Below are 25199 nucleotides of genomic sequence, written 5' to 3'. Positions count from 1 at the left end.
GTTTACTTTTTAAAAAGTATTTGCCATTTGTACAGTCTGAATGTCCACTAATGCGAAATTTCACAAACGTACTCTGCACTAACATCGTAACGTTCGGCAAAAATTGGGTGCGCGGTGGCATCGAACAAGGAACCAGAACAAGGCCCACGTCTGCAAGGCTCGGCGTGTGCTCCAGCTCCACGGCCCGGACTGCGTACTTCCCCACGGTCCAGGCAGCTCGACCCATCATTGTGTCCATACATTCGTATTTAAAAAAGTTGAAATAAATGATAAAAATTTTATGGTCTGTTCGTCCATTCTTCGAGTTTTACAGGTACATCGGTATCGGCCAGAGACAATGTGAGCGAGCAGCACCCCCCTCCCCCCCCCCTCTCTCTGACTTACCCCGCGGGGCGGGGAGATACCCTCTCCCTGGCCGGTCCAACCGTCGTGTTCTCGCCACTTTCCAATTCCCCCTCGTTTCCCCTTAATTCGTTTCATCGTCCATGCCTGCCCTTTGTGTGCCTTTGTAACCACCCCTTCCCCCTCCCCCTCCACCCTGGTGCCTCGCCCTCGCTGCCCTTGCGGCACTGTTCCTGCGGAGAAGGGAAGGGCCGTAGGGCCGAAGGGAAGGAAAAGGAGGATTGGGTAGGGAAAGGTCCTTCCATTCCGCCCCTCTCCTTTTCGTCGCCTTTCCGTGACTCATCCCCTTCGCCGAGTGTCCCTCCCTGTCTCGCACGCGGCGCAACGCGGCCCCGCCTCTCTCTCGCTCTCTCCCTCGGCTCGTTACACGGCGCTGGCTGCGCTAGCACTGCGCGGGCCGCGCGGTGCCTCGTCTCGTCCGGGAGCACAGCAGCACAGCCCGACGGCACCGACGGCACCGACGGCCAGGCGAGTAAGGTCCCGCCCGTTTCCACCCCCTGCCCTCGGCCCCGGCTACCCGGCCCACCCGGCCCCACCCACCGGGCCTCCGTGCCGCACCCACCCTCGCGCCGACCCCAACCCCGGCCACCCCGACCACCCCGGCCCCGGGGCCCTCTACCGCTAGGGCCCGCGTGCCCTCGCCCCCACCACGGGGGGGCCCAGGCAGCCCAGGCCGAAGGGGCCCCCTGGCCGGCTCGGATCGGCTCGACTCGGCTCGGCCCGGCTCGGTGCGGCGCGGCACAGCGGAGCAGACGTGCAGTCTAGTCTTCTCTCGCCTCGCCGTGGCCGTGGTTCGCCTCGCCTCCGCCACTCCGCAAGTTGACTCCGCGCTGCGTGCACTGCGTGTTGCCGCGGTGCTGCGGCCTGCCCTGGGCTGCCTTGGCCTGCCCGCGCTTAGGCCCAGCCGGCGACTCCACCGTGACGCGACGCGACGCGCGTGCCGCGTGCGTGCCGCGTGCGTGCCGTGCCATGGGCAGTGCGTGAGGCCGTACAGTGTCGTGCCGAGATTCGTCTCGCGGCCCAGCGCATCGGCCAGTGGTGCTTAACCCGACTTCATGATGGAATACCGTAGTCGCCACCGCCGTGCCGCCGTGCAGAGCTGAGCTGATGTGTGAGTCCCCCAACACCTCCGCGGGGCGGGGCGTGGTGGGGCGGGGCGGGGCTGCGAAGAGACAGTCTTCCGACGGCAACAAGTCCGCCAATGGGGCAGGGCGTGGCGGGCGTCGCGCGGCGTGGCCGGGGCCGGGGCCTGGGCCGGCACCACGACGACGGGGTGGTGGCGGGTGGTGGCTCCGAGAAGAGCTTCATGGCGGAGGCAATAATGCCTTCCGGGTGCGTCCGGGTAGGCATGGCGGCGAGGGTGGCTCGGACAGCAATGGGCTGCACTGCGTCACGGCGGTGGCAGTCAGCTGCCCCGAAGTCGCCTGCTCACTCGGCCTGCTGTGTCACCCCAGCCGCCGTGACCACCTGTGCAGTCGGCCCGCGCCGCCCCGTGCAGGCGCCGTCCCGGCCGTGCCGCTCAAAGAACAGGCCGGTCCTGCGTCTCGCCGCGCGGCCGCCTCCTCGCACAATTGGTGCCCAACTCGCCGGGTGGTCCACGGCCGCGTCCGAGGCCGACTGTTCGCGCGGGGAGTCGGGCACCCCCCGAACCGCGGACACGCCTGAGTCTCCACGCATCGCGCATTGCGGCGCATTGCGGCACATCGCATCCACAACCCCTTTCCCCGCAGACCTGCTACCGAGACTGAATTATGGCGAGAAGGCGTGGTGAATCATGACAAAACAGAACCCGCACGTAGACAGTCGCATTCTCACCTCACATAACAAGTGAACACAGCTTGGCTATCTTTTCCTCCCCCTTTCCCGATTCCCTGCCGCAGCTGGCGGCGGCGCAGGGCGCGGGCGGCAGGGGGGCCCTTGGGAGTGGCGCCCTCAGTGCCAGTGCCTCTATTTACCTCGCGCCCCCGCCGCGTGCCGCGTCTGCCTCGCCGCGGTGCTGCACTGTGCGTCGGCGGCCCTGGCGGCGCGCTGGGGCCCCGCTGGTCCCGGTCCCATTATTTCCATGTCGGCGAGGCACGGTGGGCGTCAGGGCGCCTGGGGAGGCTCTCTCGTGCTCTCTCTCTCTCTCTCTCTCTCTCTCTCTCTCTCTCTCTCTCTCTCTCTCTCTCCTCTCTCTCTCTCTCTCGCTCTCGCTCTCCTCCTCCTCTCCTCTTTTCCTTCTCCCTCTCTCTCTCTCTCTCTCTCTCTCTCTCTCTCTCCGCCTCTGCGAACACCTTTCCTAACGCGAAGGCCGCAACAGCGCGGCGCAGCAGGGCGGCCGTACTTCGCACACCGCCACCTCTTTTTCATGGACCCTGCGCCTCGTCGGCCACGTCGGCCACGTCGGGAACAATGGGGGCGACGCCCCCTTCTGCCGGCCAGCGAGCCGCCCCGGCCCCTTCGCCCTGGGCACCGCGCGCGCGCGCCGGCAGGGCTGGCGGCGCTGGCAGCCAGCGATCAGGGAATGATATAGCGTCAGGGTCCGGCGGCCCGGCCACGGATGCCCATCACGTTCCAAGTCAGGGTCGGGCCGCGCCAGGCCTGGCCGCCAACTTGCTAGACTCCACCACACCAGCGGCCTGGCCGGGCCCTCCAACGCCGGGGCCGGGGATTACCACCAGCCCCGCCCTCGCGCCCTCCTTGACCGGCCGGACAGCCCGGACTATCCCCCCGCAATCCCCGGGACGGGCCTGCCTCAGCCTTGGCCTCAGCGGCCTGGCGTGGCGGCCCCGGCGCAGCCCTCCACCACCCTTCACACCTCGTACCGCGTCCAGCAGCGTCACAGCCACTGAGGCGTCCCTGGGGCGTCCGGGGTGGGACGGCAGCAGCCCCTCGCCGTGCCCGCCTTGCCCTGCAGCCCAGCCAGAGCCCTATCTTAAGCGCGGGGCAAGTCTGGCTGTCGCCGGGGCCACGGCCGGCCGACCAAGTTTATCAGCAATCGAATGTCTCCACTCTGTGCGTGCTCAAAGCGGCGCCGGGCTCCGGGACCCCTCCCCCTCCCCGGACTCTCTCGTGTTTCCCCTTGAACACATGGCCCTTACACACCGAAATGCGGTGCGCAGCGGCGTAGCCGGCGGAGCCCTCTTTCCGCCCTCGTGTTTGTGGAAGGGAGGCGTTGTCAAAACACCCACCCGACCGTCCTTCTCTCTCTCGGCGCCACTGCCTGTCCGGCTTCAAAGTTTGTCATCCCCAGAGTAATGATTTCGTAACTAAGCGCACGTTTATTCGCCCGCAAATGTGTGTGCGCGTGCACGCGTGCGTACTAGAGAGAAACAGAAAGGGTGTGTGTGAGTAGGTTCGCCGCAGGGGACAGGCGCTACAGGCGCGCCGGACGGTGGCCGTTTGTAAACAGAGCAGCAAGCACCGGTGAGCCGCCGCTCTTGGCAAGTGCGTTGGTGCAGGTTGGCGCGCTGGGCTGGGCTGGGCTCGGCGAGGCACGGCCCGGGGCTCGGCCGGTGCGAATGCTGCTCCCAGTGCTGCCACCCGCCAGTCGAGACCCATCACGGACCCCAGCCTTCCCTCACCTCAGTGCTGCAGTATCATTCCCCACAGCCTCACGATCTATCTCTCTCTCTCTCTCTCTCTCTCTCTCTCTCTCGCGTAGCCCTACGCCACAGAGAGAGAAAGAGAGAGGGAGGGCGGCGAGCCACTGTTGGGAATGAGGCTGCTGCGCGCCGCGTGTTTGTTTGTGCGCGGGAGTGCGGGTTGATATTGGGTTGATATTCCGGCCACGACTGGTGGCGCAGTGCCGCAGTGCCGCGGGGGCCTGCTTGGCCGTGCCGGGGACGCCTACAGCCCGGCGGGTAGGCAGGCCCGCACCACACGGCGGCGCGCCGACTCGCCGGCTGCCTACCTGCAAGGCGCTCCGGGCGGGCCGCCAGTTACATCCGTCGCGCGATGGCTGTACCCCTAGGCACATTCATCGTGGGGTACATTCATCGCCACGTGCGCACCGTGTGGCTAGGTTCGGTTCGGTTCGCGCGCCGCGTCGCCTGGCCGCGTCGCCTGGCCGCTTCGCCTTGCTCACGCTCTCGGGGCCCTGTCCACGAAACACGTAACGCCGCCGGCCGCCGCTGCGGCAGCTTGCTGTGCCGGAACCCAAAGTTTGTGCCCGCTGTGCTCCTGAATCTGGCGACTCCCCCCCCCTCCCCCGCGGCCCCACGCCCCTCCGCGGGGCCATAAACCACAGTGGTGGGAATTCCGCGCAGCCCTGTGAAGTCGGCGCCGCCGCAGTGTTCCGCGCTTGCCGCGCCCGCCGCGCTCCGAATGTGAAGTACAGCCACACTGTAGGGCTGTAGCTGCTACAGCCGCAGCCCCGCAGCGGCGCCCTCTGTGCAGTGGCGCGCCGGCGCGTCGTTTGTCGGGACCATAAACCAAACGACTAGCCCACTTTGGCGCGTGGCGGCACGGCGGCATCAAGCCTACACGCCCCGCCGCCAAATTCCCCGCTGCTCGGCCATTTATTCGTTGTTGCACGGCGATGCACGTGGAGAGGAATCCGGTCTGGTTCGGCCTGTCATTGTCTATAACCAGTTGGCAGCCGCGGCGGACGGGCGGGACGGGCGTCGCGTCTGCCTGCTTCGCCTCGTCTGGCGCCGCGCTCCGAAGCGCTTCGCAGACGGCGTCGTGGCCCACGCGGCCCAAGACCCCAGGTCGCGGCTGGCCGCGGCGCTGTGCTAGGCACTGTATTTCTGTCGTGGCAGTGACCGTCGCCATCCTCCGCCCCCTCCGCCGCCGGCCGCGCTCGTCTGCGCCGACAAGAGTCGAACGCTGTGGCCGAACCGACTTCTCCCCCGGAACAAAATAACCCGACAAAAGCAAAAGCGCCTTTCGACGTTTCTTGCTCTGCGCCTTGACCCAGTTCGCGCAAACCACTGCAGAGCCCCTCGTCCACGCCCCCCTCCCCCTTTGTCGCACACACTCACACACCCACGCAGCACACTTTCTCTCTCTGTTCGCGGCCGCACAGATGCCGAGTGGTGGCCGTGTGTCTTCCCTTCCGTATCAGCAGACCGACTCCGAGAGTCGTTTTCGTCGCGCTGTCTCTCTCGCACCCACACGCCCGAGTGCGAGAGAGACGGAGCGACGAAATCGACGCTCGGAATCAGTGTGCAGTGGATCCGAGGGGGTATGCGCTCTCTGAACCTGTGTACCGACTATTACGCTATTACGCTCTATTACGCCACACATTAATCGGAATTTAGCTACGGCCTAAAACACACCAAAATTGATAAAATTTTGACATTTTCGGCTATTACGCGACTATTACGCGTATTATTACGCGTGCTATTACAGATAGAGTGAACCGACTATTACGCGAGTGCATACCCCCTCGAGTGGATCCTTTCCGCCCTCCAGCCAGAAGCATTCCGTGGACCAGGTGGCCCTTGCGTGGCCCGAAACTAGGAACCCTCGCCTGGCCTGGCCTCGGAAGTCTCGCAAGCCTTCAACCTGCCGGCTTCCGGCCAACTCCCAGCCTCTTGGCTGCCGGCTGCTGCTGGCCCGGCCTGGCTCGCTCGGGGGGTGGGAGGGGAGGGGCGGGGTGCGTCAACTCGTGAATACCCGATTATTTCCGACCGGAACAACGCCCTCTTTTCGCCTTTCTCTTCTTCTTGCCCTTCTCCTCCTCCTCATGGTGGTGGTGTACGAGTTCCATGCGATTCCGTATCGACCCGACAGTGGAGTGAGGACGGCACCCCGGCGGCCACTGCTTCTTATGCGCGACCCGCGAGAGCGAGGGCAGCGCGAGGGTCGCCGGGTCTGGCTGGCCTGGGCCTCGGCCGGGGCGATCGCATTGGTACTCTCATGGGTGCGGGGCCGGGGCCCTCCCTGCAAGGCCCTGCGGGCGGCAGGTCCGTTCGAGTCCGCCGCCCCGCAGGCCGCCCCGCAGGCCGCCCCGCAGGCCGCCCCGCAGGCCCCGCCGATGTGAAATCCGTTTACGGCCTTTCGGTCCCCCAGTGCTCCCAGTCCCCGGTGCGCACGGCGCTGCGGCTTTGCAAACCCACACCGCTGGCCGGCGGCCCGGCGGCCCGGCGGTCGTCCGAGCGGCGATGCCCCCTTTATGGGCGGGGCCGGATGGCCGAGAATGCTGACGGTGGCGGCGCAGCAGAGCAGCGGCGCAGGTGGCCGCGATACACCTGTTCCACGAGGGAGGGCTGGTCCCACCGTCCCACGCCGCTGGCGGGGCATTACGGGCATTGGGCGGGCATTTCGTTTTGCATCCGCATTGTAGCGAAACTCAATAAGCGGCAAGTTGGCGCTATCTCCCCGTCGGCCGCGACGCGTCGGTGAGGCGACGTCTGGCGACGCCCCCGTCGTGACCCAGCCCCCGCCGCCCCCGCCGCCCCCGCCGCCCCCGCCACCCCGCCCGCACCTGTCGCTAGGCCAGCCACGCCAGCCACGCCAGCCTCCAGGGCGCCGCCGCCACCCCCTACCCCGCCCCCCAGGCCCCCCAGGCCTCGCAGTGCAGGCTGTTATCACCCGGACGGCAGAACACGCCGTACTGGCGGCGCCGGCGGCGGAGAGCATGCAGTGGCGGTATACAACATCTCGTAAAGCCCACACGACTTTTCCCCTCCCCTCCCTCCCCGCGCACTCATCTACTACACATTGTCGAAAGCCGGCGAACGACGGTGGCGCCGCAGTCCGGCCATTTTGTGTAAACGGTGCCATTCGGAGTGCTTCCATGCCCCCCCCACCCCCCCGGGCCAGGCAGACAGGACGCACAGACGGGCGTGTGACCCCCTCTCCCGACTCAATTCTTTGCCTTGTTCCCCCTTTTCGCCACTCATTTTTCTTCTTATCCTTTACTCCATTTTCTTCGTGTTGTGTGTTTGGCGTATATCGAGAGGAGAAGAAGATGCACCACTGTAGGTGGCCGTGCTGCTCTCCGGGGAGCGGCAGAAGGACGTCCGGGAGGAGGGGTGGGGGTGGGGGCAGCCCCCAGAGCGGACGGGGTGCGAGAATGGAGCTCTGGAAAGTCTTCTCGGCTCCGCCACTGACGAACAAGGAGAAGAAGCACTCAGAAGAAGCCTTACTTCCGGCCAAGTGGAATAACGTTGACGTGCGGGCTGAGGGCCTTGCAGTGCAGGGCCTGGCAGGGCCCTAAAGCCCTGGCCCGCCTGGTGGCCTCGCCGTCGGCCTCGGACTTCGCAGCCATTCGCACTGAAAGGGGAAATATCCGACGAGCTGAAAAACGGAGACAAAGCACACTGCATGCATCGGGGACAAGGGCGGCGGGGCGCGTCCCTCTTTTTTTTATCAGAGTCGTCGGAGAGGCTGACGTTGTTACTCTTGTAAAGATAACACTTTTGAAGGCCGCCCCGCGCGCTTGTCGTTGTCCTGCATGCTTTCTCTCCCCTTTCTCTTGTTCACTGTCAGGACTGCCGGGGTGTGGGTGACCCTTTGCCCTGCGTACTCACCATTTTTTTTCTCCAGTTTTTTTTATGGCTGTTGTTGCTTCTTGCTCTCGTGTGCCTGTACAATGGTGCGGGTGGGGATCGAACCAGAGGCCTACGCAGCGCGTGTGTGCTGTGCATACTAGGGTGGCGGTGTCTGGCAAACCCTGCCCCGCCCCGACAGTGGCGTGCGCAGAAATTTAGAAAAGGGGGGGGGGTCAGGCCACGCTTTTTGCCTACTAACAGGGGGAAAGTGACGCAATTTGCCTACCTTCCAGGCGGCTGTCTTGACCCCCCTCCCCCTTTGCGCACGCCACTGCGCACCGCCCCGCGCTACGCACAGCAGCACCTCTCTGTTGTGAGGACGCGGTGGTGAGGTGGCGGTCGGACGAGAGGTGCAGCGGTCCTCGCGGCCCTAGCCGTCCTAGAGGTACACAAACAATGGCATTCCTCCCGGCTCCTCTCCTCCGCGTTCCGCGGCTCCACTCCGGCCGGCAGCAGCGCTCGGCGTGCCGGGGCGCCTCTCCGCCCGGCCAGAGAGTTACGAGGAATGGTTTATTTAACAGACGCGTTATTAGGGGCCGCCCTGAAATAGCTTTGGGCGACGAACTGTCCGCGACACGTTGTTTTCGCCGCGTCCTCTGTTCTAGCAGTGATGCGGCGGCATGGGCGGCCTGGGCGGCCTGGGCCTGCGGACCGGACCGATTCCGAGAGTCGCTTTCGCCGCCCCGTCTCGCTCGCCCTCGCGGCCCGTCCCGTACAGGTGCGAGAGAGGCAGAGCGAGACTCTCGGAATCGGTCTGCTGGGACCTGGGCCTGGGCTGGGCGTGGCGCGCTGCCAGCACGCTGCCGGGGCGGGCCGGCCGCCTCAGGGACGCCGCGACGCCGCGCCGCCACGCCGCGCCGCCACGCCGCGAGCCACCACCATATTTCGCACATCAGAAAAGAACGACCCGACCGACACTGCGCCCTTTGTTGTTGCTTTTTCGGTGGCCCTCTCTTTTCCTGCTCGACCCCGTTTCTTTCACGGCGATGATGAGGAATTGAGCGAGCCGGCCGTGTTCGCGTGGGGGAGAGAGAGAGAGAGAGAGAGAGAGAGAGAGAGAGAGAGAGAGAGAGAGAGAGAGAGAGAGAGAGAGAGAGAGAGAGAAAGAGAGAGAGAGAGAGAGAGAGAGAGAGAGAGGGGGGAGGGGCGACACGGGCACGACATTTCCACCGTTATGCCATTGAAAAGGAGTTAGGTTCGGCGTGCTCTCGTGCTTTAGACGCACGGCCGGCGGACAGGCGGACGAGGACGCACGAGCGGAGGGAGGACACGCCCTCCGTATTCATGGCTTGGTTGGGGGCGAGGGAGGCCGGCAAGGCCGTCGCCGCGCCTCCCTCCCGATAATCGGCAGCACCCCGCCGCTGCCTGCCTTGGCGCGGCGTGGCCTCCGCGGCCCTGGCCCTCAATGGGGTTGCTCTCTAGCCCCGCCACCCCGCCCACGCCCTGCTGCCCCGGGCGGCCCCTTTCGCAAGGGAAACATTGGTGCGGTGCCGCAGCCTGCCGCGGCCTGCCGCACACCGGGAAGAAGTGAAACATGAGGGAGGTGCCGGGCCGGGCCAAGCCGGGCCGCCAGCCGACGTGGCGGCCTGGCGGGAATCGAGTTCCAGCACGCTATGCACGCCGCGCCCAGCGCCCCATCCAGCGCGAGAAATGGATTACGGTGTAGGAGGCGGATCCAGGACGCCGACGCTGGCCTGGACGGGCCTGCACCTGCTGGAGCACGGGGTGTGCGGGCAGTTATTGCGTGGGAGAGACAGCGCCACTACACTGCTCTAGGGGTCGTTTAAGCCTCCATTCGGGGCTTACTTGGATCGGAATTGGACTCTTCCTCCTCCTCCTGGATGACAGCCCGGGAGACGACAACAATGTTTCCGCGGCGGTCGTCGGAATGACGTCACCGTGGCTCCGCGGCTCCCCGTTATGGCGCGTTCGTTACGTCGCTGTCTTTACTGCCTTCTCTTTACTGCGGGCCTTCCATCAAGTCGATAAAATCCCGTCAGGTGCGGCGTGGCTGGCGAGCGGCCTGCATCCCAGGGGCAGCGCGGCAGTGCAACGCGCAGCAACGCGCAGCAACGCGCAGCAACGCGCCACCGCGACGCCTTTCGACACTTCGCATTAATTTTAATGGTGCCTTGCCTTGTTGCCGCGGCGTGCGGCGCTGCCAACTCAGCGCGGCCAGGTTTCTCTTTCTGCGACGGGCGTTTGGCGAAATCTCGAGTTGGCAACACTGCTTGGCGACGCCGCGGCGCGCGATGCGGCGGGCGGGCCGTCGGCTCGGACCGGGCAAGCCGTCTCGACCGTCTCGCGCGCTAACGACAAGTCGATGAAGCTGAATCTGTCGAGGCAGCCACTAATTCTCAGCCCGGCTTTCGGCTCGTCCCTGGCACACACACACTCTCCTGTGTGTACACACACACACACGTGCACGCACGCACACTGCCGAGCGAGGACTGTCGATATTTCCCCGCTCTGGCTTCGGCCCAAGTGATCAATCAAGCACGCGTTTCGGCTTCGGTCCTTCGGCCGGCCGGAGTAATAAGGAGGGATCCCCGCGGCGACACGCCGGGAGGGAGGCCCACTCGTCATCTTTAGCAAAATGTTTTTGTCTTTGAATGGTTGTTTGTTTTTGCACTTTAACTCGCACTGGTTTATTTTCTCGGCAAACCCTCTCGGCCCTAGGCTCGCTCCTGATACATCGCCCCCCATACATCTTTGTTAGCTTGTTTATAACTTCTTCGGCAGCGGGATAAACCTGCCCGAGGCCCTGTAGGTCACCCTGCGTACGCAGGGGTAAATCCCGAGCTGACCCTCCCCGCGCCCACTCCCTGTAGCGGCCTACCCCCCCCCCCCCCCCCCGGGTTCCGGGGGACACCTTCAGCGCTCAATCTTCTTCCGGCGGCCACCTGGTTCCCCCTCTCCTCCTCCTCTCTCTCTCTCCACCCCCACCCCGGCCATTTCCCTCTCATTCCATGCCGAGGCGGGTAAGGGCGAGCGATTTTATCTTGGTAACCTTCGTATAAGTTGGTTGCGGCGCTGCAGGGCGCAGGGCTTGGCGCAGTGCTCTGCCACAGCCCTAGCCGAGCCGGGCCGCCTCGCGGGGCTGGAGGGGCTGGAGGGGCTGGAGGGGCTAGCTGGCTGGGGAGAGGAAAGTCTGGCTGGCACGCGGCCGGATAAGAGTCCGGGAACCGGCCGTCGTCGCCGTGAGGAGTTCGTCGAGCACGCCGAGCATGATTCGCGCCACCCCACTGCAGGCTGATCCCGAGCGGGGGGCCGGGGCACTCTCTCGCACTCACGGCGCGTCCCGTATAGGTGCGAGAGAGTCAGACTCACAGGGACTCAGCTTGTGCGCGGATGGGGTTCGTCCGCCACCCTGCGTGCAGCACCGTTCGATGCCACGACTCTGATTGCATCAAAGGACACTTCGACGGACAGCCTGGGCGTGGCGGCGCCTGTCCTGCCAGCCTCGGCGCCGACCTGGAGGCGCCGAGCAGCCGCCATGCCGCGGCCAAATGGCGGCAGTGGCTCACCCACCCCGGCGCGGCATCTGGCGAAATGTCACACTTCGTCATCTACATAATGATGGCCGCGCTGTCCTCGTCGCCGCCCCCCTCCCCCGATCGTGCACCGCCATGGCGCCACCAGGACGACGTGCTGCATGACGCGCTGCAGGCCGGCAAAGGGCCGCGGGGCCGTGCTTCGCCGTGCTTGTTGTGTCTGTAGGGCCCTCCGCGAGGCCCTCCGCGCCCCATTCTCTGCCCCACTATGCCCTTGCAGCCCTGGCGGCCCTGGCGGCCCCTCCCCCAGCCCCAGCCCGCCATACACGAGCACTCTCCAAGGGGGGCAGGGCTTGGCCCGGCAGGCCCGGCAGGCGCGATGCTCGCAGCCCTTTGGCGAGCCCCTCCTCCAGTCCGGGTTCGGCCCTTCGGGTCATCCCCCCTTCATTTTGACCGCCGCACACCGACCCCCCTCACAGGCTGCCGAGGCTGCCGGGGCACACACTACTAATTACCCTGCAGTCCGCCAGCCCCGCCGGCCCCGCCAGCCGGTCAACACTTGAATGGGGTTGCAGGCCTCTGGCGGCCTCTGGCCTCTGCTCTGGCCCGTGCTGCTCCGGACGGCCTGCCTCGGCCTGCCTTCCCGCCTGCAGGCTGAGCACTGCTCTCGTCGCTCTGTCTCTCTCGCACTCATGGGGCGTCCCGTAACGGTGCGAGAGAGACAGCCTGCTGGCCGTGCCTGTCCACGCCGGGGGTGGCCTCAAAGCACGCGTGTCACCAGCTGGCTGCTTCCGAACAGCGCCTTCCTCTCCGTCTCTCTCGCTCTCTGGGGCGTTCCGCAGCATTGCCAGAGAGAGAGAGACACTGAAATTCCAAACGCTATGAGTATTGCACGTGTGGTGCAATGCGTCGACATATCGCACCATACGTGCAATGCCTCAGCCATATTGCACCTTAAGTGCAATGCATCCCGAAAATGTCCTATGCTAATGCATGGGAAAAGGGAGGCATTGCACTTCATGTGCAATGCTTTTGCATCGCACCAATTGACGCTATACTCATAGCGTTTGGATTCTCAGTGGAGAGAGAGAGAGAGAGAGAGAGAGAGAGAGAGAGAGAGAGAGAGAGAGAGAGAGGACCGGCCCTTCTTTGTGTGGCAGGACGCACGCTGTGAAGGGCCTCTCCTCTCGCTTTGTCGTCCCAGAATGCATTACCTAAGTGGCGTATCTGATGATCAAAGGGCCTGAAAGGGCCTGAAAGGGGCCCCGAGGAGGAGCGGTGGCGCGTCGCGCGGGGAGGGCTCGCGACGCTACGCCACGCTACGCCACGCTGCGGCCACGCCAAGCTCGTGCCACACCAGGCAGGCGAGGTCAGGACGATCCGACACGCTCTCGACCCCCAGCCCACCTCACCCGCCCTGTCAACTTGCCGTCCAACTCCCCCCCCCCCTCTTCCCGCTTTCCCCGCTCCTCACTTCCGCGAGCCCCCCAGGAGCACGGAGAGCAATCTAATGGGTCATGTGAGGCGGCTCAGAATAATCTCGAGATTAACTGGGGATTAATAAGGCCGCTCGGAAGATTGTGGTTAGCGGCTGCAAGTGGCGTGGCGTGACTATCGTCGTGCATCGCCACGCCGCCGCCGCGCCCCGCCGCTTGCAGTGGTGTGCCGACGGCGGCCGACGGCCAGTGAGCGATTATCTCGATGAAGCGCGTGCTTTCGGTTTCGGCCCTGTCGAACGTGTCTTCATCCCGCGCCCCTCGCACTCCTGGGCGCCAGCCACACTCTCGCGTGCAAGTGCTCTGCCCCCCTCCCCCTCGCACTCGCCATTAGGCTCGGTATAAATCTGAAGCTAATTAATCATACGTGGCTTTGGGTTGTGGCTGGCCTGCGGGATGGCGCGGCGCGGCACGGAGTGAGTGTGAGCGCGCTGTGCACTCGACGACGAGTGGCCGCGCTGCGTCGGCCTGGTCAACGTTCCCACACACAATCACCGGGGGTTAGCTGGCGGGGGCCGCCGGGGTCTGGTCGTTGCGGAGAAGAGAGCCAGACAAACTGGACGCTGCTCCGCGCCGCACCGCGCACAGAGCAGTTATCTAAATCAAAATCTGCGGCGCCAACTGGGTCACACGCGCGCACGCACACTGTTTCGTTTCCTTCCAGTCCGCACTGGAGAGAAAGCGAAACACGAAGCTCGGGCGCTTCTGGCTGGAGTGTCGTCTGGTCTTGAGCCAAGGCGGCGGGGCGGCGGGGCCGCCCAGAAAGGGGACACGACGTTCTTCTCACACACAACGCGCTGCAGCTTCCCCCTCCCCTCCCCGTTCCACGCCATTCCTCTCAAGGACTTGGCAAGGGCCGGACGGGAACACAGCACATCCTGGTGTCGGGCATTGTGGCCGTGCCACGCCCTGCCGCGCCCTGCGCGACCTTGCGGGGCCTTGCGGCGTGACCTTGGCCGGCCTTGCAACGTTCGCTTGGATCTGGAAAGGGCTTTGGGCCTTGCAGTGCAGCGGCAACTCGCGTGACTCGTTTGGCGCCTCTCTGGGCTTGCAAGGTCTGGTGCACTCGCAACAGCGCGGAGCAGCAGACTGATTCCGAGAGTCGCGGGGACTTGCGGCAGGACGTCGTCGCCTCCTGGCCGCTTGGGCTGCTCGAGCGGATGGATGACACGTCGGGAAGCAGCTGTGCAGGTTGCGGGGCAGCACGGGCACCGCGGGGCTGCCGGACCGGCCGGGCCGGGCGGGGCGAGGCGACCGGGTATCGATTGCACTCGCACCAGCCTTGCCTTGCCGGGCTTGCCGGGCTTGCCTGGCTTTGCCGCTGGCGAGGCTCGTCGAGAATCCGCGTAGCCGGCGCGTTGATGTACCTGGGCACTGCGCGGACCGCGCACCGCCGCCCCGCCCCTGGGGACCTGACCTAATTGGTCAGCCGCAGCACAGCAAGTGAGCCCTCGACTCGCGGGGCACTCCGTGTGGGACCCACACTGTGGGTGTGCGAGAGAGACAGAGCGACCCAGCACTGAGCGTGGCATCGCCAGTGCTGCCGCTGCCCCTTGACCTCCACACTCCACGCCACGCCGCGCACCTAGGTGCCCCGGCCGTGGCCCCAGCGGTGCGGCCAGGCCGGCGTCGCCCGGCGTTCTAGGACTGTGCAGGGCAGTGCTCCGAGGCACGCACGTCGCCCTCAGCGTCGCCCTCAGCGTCGCCCCCTCAGCGACCGGCCGGCGTCAACATTTGGCAGGGTACTCGCCTAAGTGCGTGCGCACCTGGTGCTTGCCTCGCAGTCTTCCAGCCTTCCAGCGGCTTATGGGCGCCTTTTTTCCTTTTTAACTAGGGGTACGCGCCGTTTAGTCTGGGCGCGTAGTGTGGCTGAGCGATGCGAATTGACATGGTTTGTGCACTTTGGACTTTGCTTGAGAAGACGAAATGTGCATCTTAAGGACTCATATTGAGTGAACTTTAGACCAGGGGTACAAATGGAAGTGATTTTCGTTATCAGAACACCAAAAACTGCTGGGATCAATGCCAAACTCGATTTAAAAATTTTGGTCCAAAATTGGTTAAAATTCGTTAAATGTGAGTCTGGGAAAAGTTTGAAGGTCATTTTTGAGTTCAGCACACCAAAAACTGCAGGAAACAATATAAAACTCGACTTGAAAATTTTGGTCCAAAATGACCTAATTTGGGATGAAAATATAAATCTGGAGTCGAAATGAGAGTGATTTTCGTTATCAGCACACCAAAAACTGCTGGGATCAATGTCAAACTCGATTTAAAAAATTTTGGCCCAAAAATTTGGGTCAAAATTCGGGTAGTGTGAGTCTGGGAAAATTTTGGAAGTCATTTTTGAGTTCAGCACACCAAAACTGCAGGAAACAATAAAGACTCGACTTGAAAATTTTGGTCCAAAATGACCTCGTTTCGGATAAAAATATAAGTCTGATGTCAAAATGGAATGATTTTTGCTATCAGCACTAAAAAAACTGCAAGAATCATGTGCAATTCAATTTAAAAAATTTGCCCCAAAAATCGGTTAAATTTTGGGTCTGGGGACTATTTAGAAGTCAATATTGAAGTCAGCGCACTGAAAACTGCAGGGAAACGCATGACTCTAAAATTTAGAAAGTTTGCCCCAATTGCGTAGCTCTAGGTGAAAGTGTAGGTTTGGCATTGAAATAAATGTAGCTTTTGTGACTAGTACCTGAAATTACAAACAACATCTAGACTCAATTTCTGTACATTCCTACACTGTCTTCATGAAGCACCCCTGTCATCACCAATTCCCTGATGCCACACCAATGTGAACCCCCAGTCGAGTAACATTAAATTGCCAGCATTGAATCGCTTAATTGGTTACTCGTATGATTGGTCCTATTCGATATCTCTTTTTTTTTAACTAATGAATTCTCATTTTATCAGTAATATCTATGAAACATTTTGTCATTCTTTCATTGTGAACCAGTGAATAAAACAATATTGATTGGCATACGTTATCACAGTTAATATTAAGAGAGTCAGTTTGGGTAGGCTGATCTGAACCAGTTAACGGGGACCAATTATTGTCAAATCCAGTGATTCGTCATATAGAGTCCAATGCCAAGGCTACCCAGGCTTAATGAACCGACACAATTTATCTTACTCAGGTATGCAATACTGAGTAGTACCAGTTATATTAACTTCAGTGAAGTGAAAGGAATCGTCTCTTTAAAATCCATTCACTAATTCACTCACCGCTCAAACCTGAGTCGTCTCTTTAACCCAATATCAATTCAAACTCTATTGGGTTTAAATATACAAACCATACATTGATTCTATTAATAAACACATGTTAGTACTTTTGCACTCTTGTCAGCTTGCAGCATTGCAATAGAATGTTTTTCTCGAGTCCAAACTAAGTATGCCTGCTAATTTCAACACAAGTTATTTATGCATTTCCCTGATTTCCTCTACTATGAAAATTTAAAAAGAGGATGACATATAAAAAATGAAACAAGTAATGCCCACAATAAAAAAGGTCAAAATAAAAACATTTTTTTTACACTGCTCTGTCAAAGTGCACTGACCTGAAGAAGATTCCCCTCAAAAGGGGGGAGGGGGAGAGGGGAACAAAACACGTAAATCATTTTCACTGCCATTCTCCATATTTCGCTGTGTTGATACTCAAAAAGGGTTTTATCATTCTAGAATGTGGAAAAACTATGGCCGATCTCATTTCCAAACCCTTCTGCTCGTTATTTTGGTTTATTTGCTTATTTGCTTCTGTCCCGTTTTTGAGAGATTTGGGGCCGCGGCCGCATATGAAAATTCGTGAGTGCTGAGTGCTCCCAAACCTAACCATGCTAATAACCTGATTCAAAAGTATGTTTTGAATATTTCAAACGATACTAAACAACGATTTGAAACAAACTCGTGTTGGGGGGTACTAATGCGACGTTAAATACGAAATCTTGAAACTATAGCTACTGTAGTTGCTGAGAATCTTTGGTGAGTACAAAGTCACGACGACAGACAGACAGACGCACGACCAGTCACTTTTCAGCGCGCCCAAACACGGCAAGGGCTTCGCTATCGCTCAGCCAATAATTTATTTTCCCGCGCGGCCTGCCGCGGGCCTTGCCCCCCGGTGACACCGCGGCTCTCATTTTGATGTTTGAGATTTAGGGCGCAGAGCGTCTGCCGGCGTCTGCCTATGCCCGCGCTGGCGTTGTTGTTCCACGCCGCGACGAAGCAGGTCCCCGAGGAGAGCAAGCACCCCACCGCCTTGTTGTCCAAGGGAAAAGCGCGCGGTGCAGCGAGAGCAGGGGCAGGGCGGCCGCGCCACCCGCAGTGACGGCGAAGACACATGTCCCGCTTCGCAGCGCCGCCCGCCCCGGCCGGCCCCGGCCAACGCGGCGTTGGTGATGCAGTGCCTCATGAATGTGCATTGCGCCAGCATTGCGCCAGGGACGCCCAAGCAGCGCCCGGCAGCGCCCCGTCGACGTGAAGAATGGCCAGGGCGAGAAGGGGAAAGAAGGCGCCTTCCTCCTCGGAATCTCGCAATCCGTGTTCGATTGGTCGATTCCTCCGGCGAGTCGGCGCGGCGTGTGGCGCGGCCCGGCCGCCTAGCCTTGGCGCACGCTCCACGACTTTGCCTCGCTGGTTCCGTGCCGCCCTCCCGTCGATGGCGCCAAACTGCACCGAGTGCCTCTGCCGCGTCGAGTGCGTGGACAGGGCGAATATTGGGGTCGGAAAAACAAAACACCCGTCGCCCTTTCCGCCCTTCGCTCTTTGTCCTGTTGTTGTTGTTGAGCGGGATTGGCTGGTTTACATTTCCCGACTGCTCGGCGTGGCGGCGCGGCGGCCTCTCTCTTTCTGTAGTGGTATGAGTGAGGCCCGGAGAGGGATTTACGATTTACGAAACTGCCCGCCGTAAAGCTGTGGAGGACCCTTTTCGTCCGCCTTAAACGGGCCGGCTTCCCCAGGCTGCCAGGCCCCCAGCGCCCCCCGGCCGCCCGAACAGGAAAACAGACACGCACACAGACACGCACGCGACGCACGGCAGCCGCGAGCAAACACATGGCGCTCGTAAGCTAATCGGCGGCAGGCGCCTGCGGACGGGAGGGTAGGCAGGCCCGCCGAGCGGCGCCGCGGCGGCGTTGCCTATATAAGGCATGGCAGGCTGACGCGGTCTGACGCGGGCTGACGACTTGAAGCCCGGCCGTTTTCCCGCGTTTTATTTCTGTGCAGTGTGGTGGCGGTGCGGGCGGCCCGATTGGCCTCCATTTTGCGTCTGGTTGGACGCGATGTTCGGTGGGGCGGGGCCGAGGCGCGGTGGCTCCTTTCGCTAGCGGCTCGCGGCGTTCGCGCTTCGCGCCCCAACGACGCCGTCCTCGATCAGTTTGGCGCGTTCCGCTCCGCGTTCCGAGCCACTGCACCTCCCCCTGATGGATCCCCGGTCCGCTGATTGCTCCCCGAGCCGTCCACCGACTCGGTGACAGACCCCCTCGCCCCGCTCCAGGCCCCGCCAGGCCCCGCCAGGCGGAGCGGCAGTAAATGCCAACTTGGCGGGGGGGGGGGGGGGGGGGAAACCAACTCGAGGTGTTTGTATCACTGAAACTTGAAACGGCAGCACGCGGAAAAAAACCGCACAGGACAAACCAGTTTCTAAAGCCAATTGCCGAAGTTTGGCGTCCGCTGCATGATGCTCGTCACGCGCACCGTTCGCGAAATATGGACGCCCGAAACGGAATTGTTTCTTTTTTGCCGAGTCAGCACTCGCTGCTCCGGGTCGGCAGAAAGAAGCAGACAACTCGACAGTCTGCGCACTCCGCATTCAGCGGCGTCCCGCACCGCCCGCGGCAGCCAATAAATTGTCAAAGAGGAAAAAAAATGGACAAAAAGAACAATAAATTGTTGTTGAATACGGTATTTCGTCGCGTGTCGGGGCCGCCTCGCCGATAATCGAATAAAGATGTCCCCTTTTTCATCGCCGCCTCGCCCCGCGCCTCGGCCCAGCTGCGCCGCTGCGCCCCCCGACTCTCTGCTTGGCATAATTACTTGCCAAAAAAAAGCAGCAACGGCAGCAGTGCGGTGGATTGGATTGCCGGTGGCCTTCGTCAAAGTTTTTCTGCAACCGCGCACGCCCCTCTGGCAAAAGTGCCTGGCCGCCTGCCTGGCTGGCCGCCTGCCTGCCGGCTCTGTGTTTCCGCTTCCGTTCCTGCATCATTCTGTTGGCCGTTGGCACGACACCACCGCGTCCAACTTTTGCCCCGACTGTCGGTCTGGTCGCCCTTAACCTCGCCGGCCAGTCCGCGACTGTCGCACTGCGGCATGTCCGTCCAAGGACCAAGGACCGAGGATGCGGCTCGGCCACGCTAGAGGGGCCGAACGCGTTCGGGTCCAAGTGAAAAAACGATCCGAACTCACAGTGCGTTCCTTCGGGGACGAAGGTTAAGTGATCGACACCTGTACCTAGAAGGCAGGGCATAAGAGAGGAAGGTCTTCCCGGCTCCCACCTCTATCGCTGGATCACATCCCGCATCCCCCCCCCTCAAAAAAAGAAAGAAAACACAATTTCATGTGGAATGGAGTCACTCGAAGAAATTGGATTTTAACAATTTAAGAAAAGGTTACCTTCCCGCGCGTCCCTCACCCCGTTTCCGAGATGGCCGCGGCTCCACCTCCAGCTGCCTGGCCAGCTAGAAGGCGGACTTGTTCCAGCTAGGAGGCGGACTGGTTCCTTTAAGTTCCCCCACCCATCCCGGCTCCTGCAGGGCTTGGAGGCGGCGGTGCGCCAGGCAGAGCGGCATGGCGGGCGGGTGTTCCAGACCACACCAACTCGACGCGGAATTCAGCGCATTTTCTCCCTGTTTGCCGGAGTGCGGGAAAAATGCGCTTGCTTTGGAGACCTTCCCGCGGCGCCGCCAAAGTTGGGCTCAACTGGAATTGCTTGCCGAGTCGGCGTCCTTTTACCTGCGCCACGCACTTTCCTTCCCGCTTTGGAAAAACTTGTTGCCCCTCCGTGCGGCGCTGTGCGGCGCCGTGCGGTGTACGGCGATGTGTCCCTGTTGCACTGGCCGGGCCTGCGCCGAGCACGGCGCCCAGCCTGCGTCGCCCTCTGTTCGCGCGCCGCAACATGTCGGCCTGTCAGCTCGGCCTGTCAGCTCGGCCCGTCCCGTTGGCCGACACGCGCACTGCGCGCACCGCGGGCCGCGCAAAGACACGGCTCAGCCATATTCACTGGCGCGCGGACTGCACTGCAGCGAGGGGTGGGGGTGGCGCGGGGTGGCGCGGGGTGGCGCCTCCGGACAGCCCAGGTCAGCGCGTGACGGATGCCAGCCATGAATCATGCCCTTGGCCCTGGCGGCCCTGGCGTCGCCCTGGCGTGCCTCCCCCTCTCAGTGGGCCAGAAGACCGGCGGAGGCGGCCAAAACTCCAGACGCGTTTTGAGCTCTAGAGTCGCTCAACAGGACTCGAACCGAGCGTGTGACCCCACCAATGGATTCCTCGTTCGGAAGGCAATCTATTGGTGGGGTCGCACGCTGATCGGCAAATCGGCCGGCACTGTCCGCGTCGCGGCGAGGGCTGCGAGCCGCGCGGCGCCTCGTTAACAATGGATGACTTCTTCATGACGACCAACACTGAAGCCAACATTCGCCGACCCCATCGCCGAGATGGCCAAGATTGCTGTATAATTTATAGACGGGCCGGCATGCACGGCCAAATTTGGCGAATTTGGGCTGGGCGGCTGGCCCACGGTTGGATCGGGGGGTTTTGCCCGCACGGCAAACCCCTCCGGGAGGCACTCGCCCGGTCCGTGCCCGTAAATCGCAAGCTTTCCCCCCATCGGCTTGAGTGATTATTAAATAAAGAAATTTGGCGAAGTCTCCTGTTCCAAGTCAAGCACGAGTTGCAACCCTCCGCCCTTTGGGGGGGGGCGGGGCTCCCAAACCCCCCCCCCGTGGGGGCCCTTGGGGTCCCCAAAACATCCCCCCCAGGCCCTCGCCGTCGTGCCGGGGGCGAAGCTGCCCATCGGCCAGCGATTTCGGGCGAAGTTGGGGTCCCGTCGGGGGTTGGCCCCCTGGCGGCCCCCCCGGGGCCCTGGGGCCCTCGGGCCGCGCCGATACGCCGAAACCCAATCGAGACTTGCTGCGCTTTCGGGAAAGTTGTTCCCCGTTCGCGGTGCAGTGGCGGCAGTGGCGGGGCTCGGGCCGACGGCTCCAGCGGCTGGCTTGCTTTGCATGCGTTTGCTCGGGCAGCGGCATTTGCAAGTCGAGTGGAGGGGGAGGGACAGGCGGGGCCAGCCGCGCTAGCAGTGGATCAAATCGCGGAAGCCGCGACTTCGCCAGCAGCACCGCCACCGTCGCGGTGTCGATTGCCGACGGCGACCTCGGCATCGTCGGCGTCGTCCGGGGCACGAAGTTGATTGGAAAAGTTTGGTTGCCTTCTGGGCGGGTAGCGGGTATTCATCGCCTGCCCGCCGGCCCGGCCCTGCCGCTGTGGATAAGTACGGGGCTGTGTCTACACTGCCACCGCCGTGCGGGCGGAGCAGGCGGAGCTTCGAGGGACCGGGTGCAGTGCGTCATTCGGTTCGTGATCGCCTGCTAGAGACCCTGTGCGTACAGTGAAGGGCGCGCCATCCCGGCACGTAATAACCCGCAACACAACCCCCGATATGAACCCCGCGGGGCACACGGCCCGGTCTGTGCTCCCTGCTCTCCGTTCGATTGAGTGCCCCATGATGTATGGCCCGATGCATGTAAGCACTGCTCCCCTCCCGCGACCGAGGCGGGGCGGGGCGGGGCGGGGCGACGCCAAATCCATACGGCAGAGTCCCGCCATCGCGCCCGCTTTCCCTTTTATCCTGGGGGCTTTAAGGTTTTACAGGCCGGGAGGCAGCCGGGGGCTTACCGAACCGTAAGCCGGCCTCTGGAAGACCAAGACCGCCTGCAAGTCGACTGGCAGGCTGGTGCCGCCGGGCCGCCGCGCCGCCAGCACGGCGTGTGGCGACCGTCAGGCGCCGCGGCCTCCAGCACAGCCTCCAGCACAGCCTCCAGCACAGCCTGCAGGGCGTCGTGACCCCGGCTATAATGTTACGTGATTTGTGCCGAGGACGCTGGAGGCGCTGGAGGCTGCGAAGCACGCCGCCGTTCCAGTGGGGCTGCCATTAGCGTCCGGGCCGTGCAACCACTGGAATGGAGTCGTTGCGCCCCCGTCTGTCTGTCTGTCTGTCTGTCTGTCTGTCTGTCTGTCTGTCTTCTGAGTCGCAGGGCTCCAACACCCTTTACAACTGTTCTCGTGAACGGGGCGCTGTCTGAGGCGGGGGACCTGAGCCGCTCCAGGGGCTTCGACCTGCCCGTGCAAGGGGTGCAGTGGAAGGGCCGCCGGAGACGGAGGGACGGGTGTGTGACGCCCCAGCAGGCCTAGCGCCTTTTTAGCGTCGCGCCGAGCGTTCCAGTCCGATTTGTCCATGAATATCCTTGCTTCAAAGACGACAGTCAGCATTTCCGTGTTATTCTCCTCAAAGCGTTTGTGTCCTGCGCCTCTGTGCAGACACGCATCAACAGGGCATTGTTTTGGCGTCCAGCCCCACACCGCGTCCCCCACACCGAGGCCCTGGCCGGCCATGGCTGCTTGGGTTGACAGTGGGGGACGCACTTCCGTGGCAGCCGGCCGCGGGCTGACGGACTGACAGAGCTTGCCGTCGGCTTGGCGCCGGCTTGCCGTCCACCAAATCTAACAACAACGCTCTCTCTCTGTTGCAGGCGCGGGACGGGGCGCGGCGGGGCGGGGGCGGGCCGGGGGCGTTCGGGGCTGCTGAAGCTAAACCGGCAAGCTGGCGCACCAGTTCTGGTTCTCGTACGCCCCGCCAGGCGCTAGCGGCGGCCGCGCCCAGACTGAAGAGGAGAAGAAGGAGAAGAAGGCCGCGGCCGAGGAGGCGGCGCGCGCCGAGCTCCACCAGCAGCAGGCGCTGCAGGTGCGAGCCCTGCACCGCGCCGAGCGGGCCGCGGAGCGCGAGGCCCGGGAGGTGGAGCGGGAGGTGCTCATTCAGCAGCAGCAGCGGGAGCAGCGCGACCGGGAATGCCGCTCCAAGTCGCTGCAGTCCATGTGAGTACCAGTGGTACTACCACAAACCAGCTTCCGCAGTGGGCTAGAAGACCGCTGGAGGCGGACAAGACTCTTAGACGCGTTTTGAGCTCCAGACTCGCTAAATGGGACTCGAACCGAACGTGTGACCCCACCACCAATGGATTGCTCTCCGAACGAGGAATCCATTGGTGGGGTCACACGTTCGGTCCGAGGCCTGTTTAGCGACTCTGGAGCTCAAAACGCGTCTAGAGTTTTGTCCGCCCCCACCGGTCTTCTGGCCCACTTTGCCCCGGTCATAAGGCCACTGCTGCCTTTCTCTTTAATGTCACGGCCTTCCCTAACGACCCAGGCATCGCCCCTCGCCTCGCTGCAGTGGCCCATTCCGTATTCCGTTTTGAGATGCAGCAGGGGCCGATGACGGCGCGGTTCCGGCCGCAGGGCGCGGCCAGGGCACGGCACGCCAAGGGCTCGCCATGTAAAGTGGCTGGGTATTGCACGGCGTGACATCCCCTCTGAATAAACGCGGCGATGCTCCCGCCGTGGCGTGGCGTGCCTCGGCGTGGCGTGGCGTCCCGCCCCGCCCTCTATTGATCGCCGCGCCGGTGGCTTCATGAATTTAAAACGCGGCGCGGCACGGCGAGGCGTGGCGAGGATTCACGGCCTCGTGCCCTTTGCCGGCCAAGCTGCATCGCCTCTCTCTCTCTCTCTCTCTCTCTCTCTCTCTCTCTCTCTCTCTCTCTCTCTCTCTCTCTCTCTCTCTCCGCCTCATCCAGGCCGTGTCCGAGTCACGCGACGCGGCGCGGCTTCCGGCCGTCCGACGGCGCCGCCAGCGAGAACAAAACGAGTAGCTTGATTAGCTTGGGCGGGGCCTTCGCGGCCAAGGCGGGGAACAAGGAACGAGGAACTAGGGCCGCGAGGAGTAGCGCTATCGATTGTCGCGGCCGCGCGGTGCGGCGCGGGGCCGCGGACGCACCGATCAACGCCGCGGTGCGGTGCTCTGGAGGCTCTGGAGGCGGTCGGGTCGGGGAGATTGTTTATTGGTGCTCCCCCCTCCCCTCCGCCTCGCCGTCGTAAGTGTCTCAGCGAGTATTGCGTCCCCTCCGAGCCTCTCAGTGCCGCCAAATTGGCAACCAATTTCCCGCCCATCCCGGCGCCGTGAAAATAAAGAAGCATTTGTCGCCCTGTCGTCGTTTACGACAGTATTTTTTTTGTGGCTCGTTTGTGATGCGGGGCAAGATTGCTGAGCCGGATGGCATCGGCGAGGGAGAAGCCGCAGCAGGGATTTAGACAACACACACGCACACGCACACACACACAGACAGACACACAGACACACTCACACTGACACCCGCTCGGCACACAAAATCGAGCCACAGTAATACCGCCGCCGGGAAGTGAGTTTGAAACCCGAACCTTTCTCCGCTTGTGTTTACCCCCTCCCCCTCCGCCGGCCATGGCCCGGCCCAGCCGTCGGGGCATTGTGTTCGGGGCCAACTCCAACAGGCTTCTTTCTGACTTGAAAAGTACAAGTTTGGGGAAGCCCTGTTCAGCAGCCGGGCCGAGCCGGGCCGTCCGCGTTGGAGGCTGGAGGGCCGTCGCCACCCCCGCCTAGGCGGCTAGGCGGCTGCTGTGCTGTGCTGGTTGGCCCGCCGCGTTCCACCAGGCTCTCCTTTCTGACACAAAAACCGTGCGCGTTTGATTAAATTGTGCGTGCTGGCGCCGCGCGTAAGTGTCGTCGCCGCGGCCGCCAGTTGCGCCGCTCTTCCCCGGCCGCCCCCGTGGGGGTGGGGGTGGGGCGTTGAGGGTGAGCACGGCGGCGCCGCGCCCGCCACCCCGCGCGTCCCCGCCCCCGCCCGGCCTCGTGCAAATTTTATCCAGCCAGCCACGCCTGGAGTTAAGCACACACCGGCCTCTTCCTCATGTACGCACTGTCCGGGACGGGACGGGCCGGGACGGGGCAGCACACTTTCTTTGCCAGCAGCATTGGCTCCAGCCACCCCGCCCGCCCCGCCCCGCCCCGCCCCTCCCCGCGCCGCTTTTGTCTCGCTGAGCTAAGCTTTGCTCTGCTCCGCAGGGCGTGTCATCTCCCTCCACCCCGCCCTCGCCCTGCGGCTTACTCCTTTCTCACTCACACTCCGCCAAACTTGGCCGCCGGTTGCCTTGCGGTGTAGGGCCTGTAGGGCCTGCAGGGCCTGCAGCAGCAGGGGCGTCGACGCGTCCGAATTTCAGGGGGGGCAAGCGGCCCTTTGCCGTTCGGG

General features: G+C 62.8%; 1 protein-coding gene across 1 annotated transcript in view; it reads left to right on the top strand.

Moving 5' to 3' along the window:
- Positions 1-22864: 22864 nt before the first annotated feature.
- The window catches only part of LOC117642644 (voltage-gated potassium channel subunit beta-2), a 42049-nt gene continuing 39714 nt past the window's right edge, over positions 22865-25199 (top strand). Inside the window, exon 1 of the mRNA XM_034381065.1 lies at positions 22865-22959. The gene's annotated coding sequence lies outside the window, so the exon portion shown is untranslated. The remainder of the gene's footprint in view (positions 22960-25199) is intronic.

Source organism: Thrips palmi, unplaced genomic scaffold, assembly GCF_012932325.1.
Source record: "Thrips palmi isolate BJ-2018 unplaced genomic scaffold, TpBJ-2018v1 HiC_scaffold_1, whole genome shotgun sequence".
In the NCBI taxonomy this organism is placed as follows: domain Eukaryota; kingdom Metazoa; phylum Arthropoda; class Insecta; order Thysanoptera; family Thripidae; genus Thrips; species Thrips palmi.
The sequence above is the reverse complement of the archived record's forward strand: the minus strand, read 5'-3'. Positions and strand labels throughout refer to the sequence as shown.